This window comes from Monodon monoceros, unplaced genomic scaffold (genome assembly GCF_005190385.1).
Source record: "Monodon monoceros isolate NGI ecotype Baffin Bay Population unplaced genomic scaffold, NGI_Narwhal_1 Super_Scaffold_6, whole genome shotgun sequence".
Taxonomy (NCBI): Eukaryota; Metazoa; Chordata; class Mammalia; order Artiodactyla; family Monodontidae; genus Monodon; species Monodon monoceros.
In genome coordinates this window covers 81,478,039-81,488,098 of record NW_021703783.1, presented here as the reverse complement: position 1 = coordinate 81,488,098, position 10,060 = coordinate 81,478,039, and the positions used below count along the sequence as shown (strand labels likewise).

Here is a 10,060-nt window from a genome sequence, read left to right as displayed (position 1 = left end):
ACACACACACACACACACACACACACACACACACACACACACACACACTGCTGAGCCATAAAGAGCTTTGCTGTGAACCAAAGAAAGTTACTGCTTGCCTGGAACACTGCTCTAGTCTCTTCCCTGAAGAAACCTCTCAAAAATAACTGGAAGAATTCACCTAATTCACAAAAGTAATAAGCAAAAAAGGATCAGCCAAGTATGTATGCAAAGTTATTTCAGGAAAAGGAAGAAAAATGTGGGAAAAACACATGGCAGGTGATGAACACACACCAGAAAAATATGGCTACTGTTCAGATAAAAATGATGACCAAATATATGGTCATAAATATAAGGCACCTAATGAATCAAAGAGCTTAAGGCAGAGAACTGGAGGAGATGAAACACAAGCTGGCAGACTTAAAAAATAAAGGAAAAAAAATCCATCCAAGAAATCAGGCTACATTAAGCAGCACAAAGAGCCATCACCAAAATCACACTAAAAGATAGAAGAACAGGATAGAGAAAAACAAAGTCATAGATGTGAATTACAGACAAAAACAAAATCAACACAAAATGAAAAGAACAAAAAAATAATTTAAAGACATAATTTTGAAAAACCTAAAAGACTTAAATCTGTAACTTGAACTAGCAATCTGTAACACCCCCCCTCCCCCCAAAAAACCCTTCATGCAATACGATCTACACTAAAACATATCCTAGTGATAGCACTGGACCTCAAAGATGAAAAAAACAAAACAAAAAACTTTGGGCATGCAGGCAAAATGATTAAGTAAGCTACAATTTGAGACACATTTCTATTTGTTACCCCTAAATTTCCTCTTATTTCTGGCTGTATAACCAACCAGCTAGACACTGCATCTCCTAACTTTCTTTGCAGTTAGTTAGGGTGGCCATATGAGTATGTGCTGGACAATTGGATACACACTAAGTGAAGTGTGCAAAAGAAAAGCTGCTTTCTCTGAATTTTGCCCCTTTGCCTCTTTTGCAAGCTGGAATGTAGATGTGCCAGCATCCCACCTTTAATCTTGGGGGTGAGAATAATGCGCCAGGGGACAGTGGAGCAACAAGACAGAATAAATTGCTCCCTGAATAACTATGCAGCAGTTGCTCTGATACCTTAGATCAGCCAGATTGATAGATGAGAGAGATATAAAGTTCAATCTTATTTCAATCATTGTATCTTATACTTTGTTACAGTATCACATTCTTCCTCATACCTAATACAAAGAGAAAAATTAGAGTGGCTTCATACTTCACAACAATATTCAATGCTGGAAGACTAAGATGTGATACTTACTGTCTTAGTTAGGGCTGCTCTAGCAGAATACCATACACTGGGTGGCTTATAAACAACAGAAATTTATTTCTCACAGTTCTGAAAGCTGGCAGTTCCAAGATAAATGTGCTGACAAATTTGGTGTCCAGTAAGGGCCTGCTTCCTGGTTTGTAGATGGCCATCCTTTCACTGTGTCTCCCTATGGCAGAATAGGTGAGGGAGCTCCCTGGGGTCTTTTTCACTACAGTAATCCCGATCATGAGAGCTCCACCCTCATGACATAATCAACACCCCAAATCCCTACCTTCAAATACCATCACATTAGAGATTAGGTTTCAACAAATAAATTTTGAAGGGACGCAAACAAGATCCAATCAAAAAGCTATTACAAGGGGCTTCCCTGGTGGCGCAGTGGTTAAGAATCCGCCTGCTAATGCAGGGGACACGGGTTCGAGCCCTGGTCTGGGAAGATCCCACATGACGTGGAGCAACTAAGCCCATGCACCACAACTACTGAGCCTGCGCTCTACAGCCCGTGAGCCACAACTACTGAAGCCTGTGTGCCACAGCTACTGAAGCCCACGTGCCTAGAGCCTGTGCTCTGCAACCAGAGAAGCCACCACAATGAGAAGCCTGTGCCCCGCAACAAAGAGTAGCCCCCACTCACTGCAACTAGAGAAAGCCCACATGCACCAGCGAAGACCCGATGCAGCCAAAAATTAAATAAATGAATAAATAAATAAATTTATTTTAAAAAAGCTATTACAAGATGCAAACTATTATATATAAAATGGATAAACAATAAGGTCCTACTGTATAGCACAGGGAACTATATTCAATATCCTATGATAAATCATAATGGAAAAGAATATGAAAAAGAATGTATATATGTATACCTGAATCACTCTGCTGTACACCAGAAACTAACACAACATTGTAAATCAACTATACTTCAATAAAATAAAATTTTTTTAAAAAAATCTATTACAGACAATAAGAGAATTTAATAAAATGCCTAAGTTAAAAATTAATATAAAAATAATTCCAGTTATGGCTTTGATAGACATGTTTATATCAAACCAGACCTCCCTACGAAAACAAACGAACAAACAAAAACCTAGAAAAGTTGGATAAAGTAAAAACTACATCTGTTTGAAAGCATAAGAAACGATCAAGGCAGCCAGGACTTGAGAGGTAAAGCTCTCCAAGAACCAAGAAGTATGTTGAGATAAGCCCCAAATTCTGCTCCCCTCTTCCCCTGAATGCATCTGCTGATTCACAAGCAGTGTAAGGTCTAGCATCTGAGAATTGAGCAGAAGGGGGCGGCTATGAGGCTAGAAGCTGAATAGAACTTTCTGTGGTCTCACAGGACTAAAGGAAAAAACCTGGAATTCAACAAGACAACTAAGACTTGAGAATCCAAGATCTTCAGAGGGAATGGAGATATATTAAGATGAACCCAACTTTCAGCGATGCAATTAACCTCCAGGAATTTGCTCATTTGTAAATAATACGGAGCTGAGAACATAAGAAGCCAAGCAGAAAGTTGCAACCAGGATCCTATATCCGTTTGGTAGGGCTCCCATAGCAAAGGACCTCAAACTGGGTGGCTTAAACAACAGAAATTTATTTTCTCACGATTCTGGAGTTTGGAAGTCCAAGATCAAGGAAGGTATTGGCAGAGTTGGTTTCTTCTGAGGCCTCTCTTTTTGTCTGGCAAATGGCTATTTTCTGCCTGTACTTTCACATGGTTTTCCCTCTGTGCATGGCTATGTCCTAAGCTCCTCATCGTATATAAGAACGCCAGTCATATTGGATTAGGGTTCAATGTAATGAGCCGTAATACAATATCTTCTAGCCAAAGTTTATATAGGAACATTTAATATTTGCTTCATAAAATGCAATATATTTTTACCAAAATAATGAGCAGGAAAAGCCTCCAGTACTGTGAGTTGGTAAATTCCTGTTAAGTCACGCAGTTTGTGGTATTTTGTTACATCAGCCCTAGCAAACTAATACAGCAAGGTATTACAAGAAAGAGATGAGCTCAGAAAAGAATTGACCACAGTGCAAGCAGGAATAAAAGGGAATACGTCCAGGAATTTGAGGACTTACAGGATTAGAGAAAGCAACTGCTTCTTGATCCCAAATGGTAAAATACATGATGGAGCAATAAATGCTGGTTAAAACTCAGCCTCAAGGCAAGGATCAAACCAAGGGTATGGCCATCATATTCATTGTTATCTTTGCTGAATAGGTTAAGGTGTCCCAGAGCAAGACTGTGATAACCAATCAATCTTTTCAGTGATAGGAAATGGCTTACAAAAAAAGAGATTCAGAGCATGATCTCTTTCATCTGAAAAGTGGAGAGACAGCTCAAAGAATCCTCAGCTCTCCTCACACCCATAAGCCGGACTCAAAGAACAAGCATCAAAACCTTCAACAAATGGGTTATTTGGTAAATAATAGCAACAAGAAAGAGAAGGGGTGATATTTTTATATTCAGCATAAACTTCAAAGGCAGTATTTTAATCCAAGGAGTTAAAATGATTACAAAATAAGTTCATGAGGAGGGGTCTGTTTTGTCTGCAGTTGCATTCCTACCACCTGACCCAGAACACCTAGACTAGTAGCTGCTCAACAAATATTTGCTGATTGAAAGAATAAGTGATGAAAAGGCAGCCAGAAGAATAATGGCCTTTTCTTTGCTTGCTCCTCCTGGTCCCATGATGGGGAAGGAGGGGAAAATGGGAAGCCCACCTGAGCAGTATTCTCAAAAAGATTTGCATTTTGTGACAGTAAAGTGTGGAGTGAGCCTTTATTTGAAAACTTTGTATAAGACTAGAGGTTCTTTGACCTTAGCCACTCATAGGCAGCCTTGCCATTAATTTATTATTGCCTCCCTAGTTTACTTCTCCCAGAACTAGTCTGTACATCTTAGGAAGCCCACAAACTTCTATAATCCAAACCCTTACTTTTCAGCAGATGATGCTAATTCACTTTGTTACCGAGAGGATTGAAATTATTCAATGTAAGTGTTCTATCGAATCCTGTTGTCATCTCAGCCCCTAAATTGTGAAGAAGATTGGGACTCTCCAGTATCCATACCATAAATAAGGACATGGCTTTATTTCTAAGGCAGCATATCTGGGTTCACATTTCTCTGCAAAGAGGACATTTTTACTCCTTACATTCATGTAAAATGTCTGTTCTTTTCTGAATTGAAAATTAATGCTTTGGGACTTCCCTGGTGGTGCAGGGTGTCCGCCTGCCAATGCAGGGGACATAGGTTTGATCTCTGGTCCAGGAAGATCCCACAAGCTATGAAGCAACTAAGCCCATCCGCCACAACTACTGAGCCTGTGCTCTGGAGTCCATGAGCCACAACTACTGGAGCCTGCGTGCTGCAACTACTGAAGCCCACACACCCAGAGCCTGTGCTCCAACAAGAGAAACCACCACAACGAAGGGTAGCCCCTGCTCTCCGCAACTAGAGAAAGCCTGCGCTCAGCAACAAAGACCCAACGCAGCCAAAAAAAATTTTTTTAATAATTATTTTAAAAAAAGAAAATTAATGTTTTGGCTCTGCGGCTTGCACCTCCCCATCCTCTGCTCCTTCAGACTAAGAAGTCTTTCTCAAGATCTTAAATATTTCCAGATATAGAAAATTCCCCTTTTTGGCCCTGGTTGTTAGATTAAAAGCATTAAAAGTCCATGTGAACTACCATTACATATTGCATAGGACAGGGAACAAAGGCACTAGAACTTAGTTAAAATCATTCTGAAACATGGGCCAAAGCTGGAACTGCATCTCAAGGTTCTTAACCTTTCACCTACTCTGTTTGCAAACACCCTTGTTCACATTCACTTTCTTGATGTGCACCTTTCTTATGACATCTCTAATCACATCCTAGTTCTTCTAAGCCATGAGAGTATTCCAAAAATAATAATATTTTCTATAATTTTTTCATGCTAACTATCATATATTCACCCAGATGTCACCTGGTCATATCCATCCCACAGGTAGCTAGGTGCAATGAGTTTAAGCCTCCAATTCTAGTCTGCAGAAATCCAAACTTCTTAAGATCTCTTCTGCTCAGTCCCTATTATGTCAATTCAGAAGTAAAACTCATCCTCTTCATTAATTCTCATAGAAAAGCCTCCATTCACATAAAACACAAGTTTTGCTGAATATATAGGGACCACAAGGAAGGATCATAGCCTGCACCACAGAGCAAACATATTATCAACCATTCCTCTTCGCTAGAGTCGTTTCTAGCAATCCCACCACTAGGGATTCCCCTGCTGGCCCTTAACATAAGCAGCACCTAACTTCATATCTTTCCATAAATTTCTCTCTATTCTTACTCTTCTCCCTCTCCAGAAAACTCAGACCCTGGAGGCTTCACTTTCTCCCTCCAAGGCATTTTTTCCAGACAAATACTGCTTTGTCTTTTTGTCTTTGGGGGGCTGCACCTTTGATCTACTGAACCAGGATCTACTGAACAATCTCCCCAAATAATTTTTAAGCACACAAAGTCACTGCCTTATAATTTAAGGACTAGGGGGAAAAAAACCCAAAAACACTAAAGCTGTTACAAATTTAATTAAATCCAAGCTGTAAGAATGACAGTTTGGTTTCATGCAGCACCTGAAAAGACTTTAGAATTATTTTGACACAGGACAAAGTAAATACTAGTGTCATTTTAGTAGAAGGAACACCAGACTAGGAGTCAAGGCTAATGTGTGACCTTGAGCAAGTTACTTAACAGCTCTGGACCTCAGGTTCCTAGGGGAAAATACTGTTTTCCCTACTTAACTCCAAGGACTATTTGAAGGATAAAATGAGATCATGTATGTGAAAACACTTGTAGGAGGAGGGGAAAATAAATAGCTCTCTACAACTGCTAGGTATTATTTCAAAGTCCTGCTTGGGCCTGGAAAATATCAATCTTCTGCATGTTACCAGTGTGCTGGTAAGGCAGCCTGTGGAGTTTCTCAAGAAGCCTGTAGGATCCAAGTTAGGCAGCTCATTGCTCAGGCTGAGTAGCCAGAGAGGGGAATTCTTGATTCAGAGCAGCATCTGTTAGTGATTAAGGTTTCAGAGGCATGTGCCTGAACTGAAGGCAATGCTACAGAATTTGTCATAGCAGCAGTCCCAGTTGTAAAACAGATTCCATCCTTAAAGTGGATATGAAAGGTAAACACGAGAGCATTATTCTGCAAAATCACATGAAACAAGACGGTGCTTGTTTAATGTCCCCCCACGGCACACGCACAAGCACATGTGAGGGGAAACAACAACAGGCAGAGGCTTAGGTGAAAGAAAGAGATCCCCAAGCAACAACCACCACCATCAAACTCAGAAGAGCTCACTTGTATTCTATTAACTGCACATTATATTTGCAAAGTGGGTCTCTTTGGCATTCACTCTCTGACATGTTCTTCCTTGAAAACAAGTTTGTTCAAAAAAAAAAAAGAATCCCCATATCCAAAGATCACTATGAATTCTGTCTGTAAGAGATCGAACTACAGTTAAAGTAAGCATGTTTACTATAACTCAGAAGACATGATGGACTTTGAACAAAGTCCAAAGATCTAGGCCTGGTGGGAAGATTGATCCTAGCACTTCTAGGTGGGCCAGGTGACTGAGAAGTTCTGAGAGTGATTGGGGCGAAAGAAGGGTGGAGGTAGAGTGAGACCCCAAGGTTTTTATTAGTGTTATTTTGTGAAAGTGTGTGTTTTCTAACTATAAATGGAGATGTATGTGTGTGCTCGAGTTGAACTTAGAAAGCTTGGAGAGGGGTCTGTTTAAAAATTTAAAGAAAAAGTCAAGACTAGCAGTTTAAGGTGGGTCAGAATTTACTGGTCAAGCTATAAATTTCAGGTATGGAAGGTATGGAAAAAGAAACATGATGTCCCACACCAGGGGAGAGTCCTGGTTTTTATGGGGAACACCTTGAACATACCCAGAAAATCAGCAACTCGAATGGCCTGGCTGGTTTAAGTTCAGTTTTTCTGGGAGCACTTGAAGAGAAAGCAGGGAGAGCTGTACCTATGCCCAAAGCAAGTGACCAATAAGAAAACAGAATAAGAAGCAAAAGCTGACTGTATGATAGATGGATCTAAGGATGATCTCAGTACAAGAAAGCTGCTCCAGGAAAGCAGAGCACTGAGCCTGTAGGCCAGTCACTGAGGCCAAAGGAGGAACAGAGGAGACGAACCATAGCCATTTCTATTTGGTTAGAAGGTTATTTGTTGGTTTGCCTGTTTGCTTGTTTTCCATCAGGAAATGAATGGTCACCTTGTAAACTAAATCTGGCCATCAATCACTTAAATCCATCTTACAGACACTGCTTCTTTAGGTCATGAAACAGGCTAAAAAATAAAGTTGGGGAAAGCAGCAGAAAGGTCATTTAACTAGGACTGAAAAGACCTGGGTTCTAGTCCAAGTTCTGCCAATCGCTGGCTGAGGTGGTGTTTCAGGTGGGGCATTTAGCTTATGTATCTTCTGGAAGCCTGCAGTGGTGGGGGGGGGAGGTTTAGTGGGAGGGGGTAAGGAGAGATGGAAAGATGATCTCCAAGGTTCCATCCAGTGAAAACAGTCATGGTTCCAGTTAGCATATAAAATAATTGAGGAAGTCTGGAAGGCTATATATCAAAACATTACTAGAATCTACCTCAGGGGAATGGGATTAGGGCAGGGGCAGAGAGACAAAAGGAAACAATTAGGGAACCCTTTCAGTGGGGAAAAATGCAAAGGGATAAGGGATTTTTAAGTGAAATATTAAATAAGAAAAGTTCTAGTTAACATATAAAATAATAGAGAAAGTCTGGAAGGCTATATATCAAAACATTACTAGTAGTCAGAGTATAAGCACGAACCAGAAGGAGTGATGGGACTTGGGAGGGCCGACAGTGTGATTATTTTATTTCCCCTCTTTCTCCCCTGCCCTCCTTGGAAAAGCCCATGGTAGAGCCATTGGAAGCCAGTCAATTCCATCTAAATCCTCTTTGTCCTCTGGGGCCCAACCTTCCACACCTAGTGATAGGGGGAGGGGACACGGGAGGGAGTTGCCTGGGAACCTGCTCTGTAGCCTCCTTTGCAATGCACCGTCTGATTTTCTGGCACAAGGTGAAGAAAGATGAGCTTGGTTCTTGCTCCACACTGATAGTGCTACTTACCCTGGAGATTTCAGCATCATCACTGTGGCTTCTTACATCATCCTGGCTCTCCTCTTTGTCACCATCAGCTTCAGGGTCTACAAGTCTGTCATCCAAGCTGTACAGAAGTCAAAAGGCCATGTAATCAAGCTATTTTCAGAAGTTTTCCATAATTAAGAGTGACCCCATCAACAGGGGCCCAAAGCCCATCATGTGTTTCTTTCTGGTGAAAGATCTGGCTGTCTTCATGTGGCAAATGACCAATGCTAGTGCAGTTCCAATGGAATCACCCTTCTAATCTTTGCTGAACTGTAAGTTTTCAGTGTTCCAATGAAAAGTACAGACCCCAGACTGATTACTACATTGTGTCGTGAGAATCAGACCAAGTCAGTTGTCGAAGGACCCAAGCAACATTCTCTGGCATTTCCAAGAAAAAAAAAAAGAAGAAGCACATGGAAACTAAAAATTCAGCAGTTACTAAATCACCATTGAACAGTTATAACACTGCACTTGTACCATGAGGGAGTATGTCCAGTGTTCACTTCCAAACCCTTTTAATCTGATGTTTTCTCACCTTCTTTCTCTTTACTTTCCGTACCAACCTCCAGAATGTGTTAGATTGAAAAGGAATTGATATCTTTGAAATTAAAAGAATATGATTCAAATTAGTAAGTAACCAGAATCTCTAAGGATGGTGGAGCTTTTGCCTGTGGCTTGAAAAGGCAAAGGGTGAAGATAAACACAAAAATGAAAGACAAAACACACCTCTCCAGCTTGTCTATCTAATACCCAAGTATTGGGTTTTAAACCAATTTCTCAAAAGAGTGTTGTCCTTATTTTCCATTTAAGGAATTATGATTACAAAAAAATTTATTTGGGAGTGGAATAATGACTATCTAGTTGACTTTTATTTATTCCTCGGACTATTCCTTCCCTCCTCTGACCTCATCTCCCCGTCCCATACAATATGAGTAACTATTCCTATTATCATCTGCCTTCTCCCACCTCTCACTGATACAAATAACTTTCAATTCTATTAATAACTCATAGGTGATACTGATAATCCCTGAATCCCAAAACACCATCTGATAAATGAGATCGGAAAAAGAAAGTTGGCCCACTGAGCTGACCACCACTCCCCTCCCGCTACCACTTAGGAAATGAAAAGCTCCACCATTTGGGAAGGTGGTTTCTGTTTCGTTTCCTCTGGACATGAGTTCTGAGCTTGAGTACGAGAAAGGTGCTTCCTACCTTCTTCCCTACCTACCTCAAGCTTAACAGACAAGGCTGTGCTTTTCTTAGGAAATTAAATGTCTGTAATTTCTATAAAAATATTAGTAGTTGCCTCTGGGTAAATGGACATGCACGCAGTTCACTGAAAGTTATTTGAGAGGGTATGTGAGTAAGTAATTATAGTCAGGTGATTCATGATTTGGAAAAGGGCTTAGAGAAGAATTTCTAGATGCTCTGTCCCTGATAAAGAAAAAATATCTACAAAGTGAGAAAAAAAAACCCATAAAAAGATGTAGAAAAATGGTGGAGTAGATCTAATAAAATAAGTAAACATATTCTCAGCCTCTTTGAGTTGATGATGCTCTTATGCCTAGTTCGAAACTT

At 40.3% G+C, this 10,060-nt stretch overlaps 1 pseudogene; it reads left to right on the top strand.

The window, feature by feature from the left end:
- Nucleotides 1-7,168: 7,168 nt before the first annotated feature.
- On the top strand, nucleotides 7,169-8,817 carry LOC114886194 (annotated as a pseudogene).
- The last annotated feature ends 1,243 nt before the right edge of the window (nucleotides 8,818-10,060 follow it).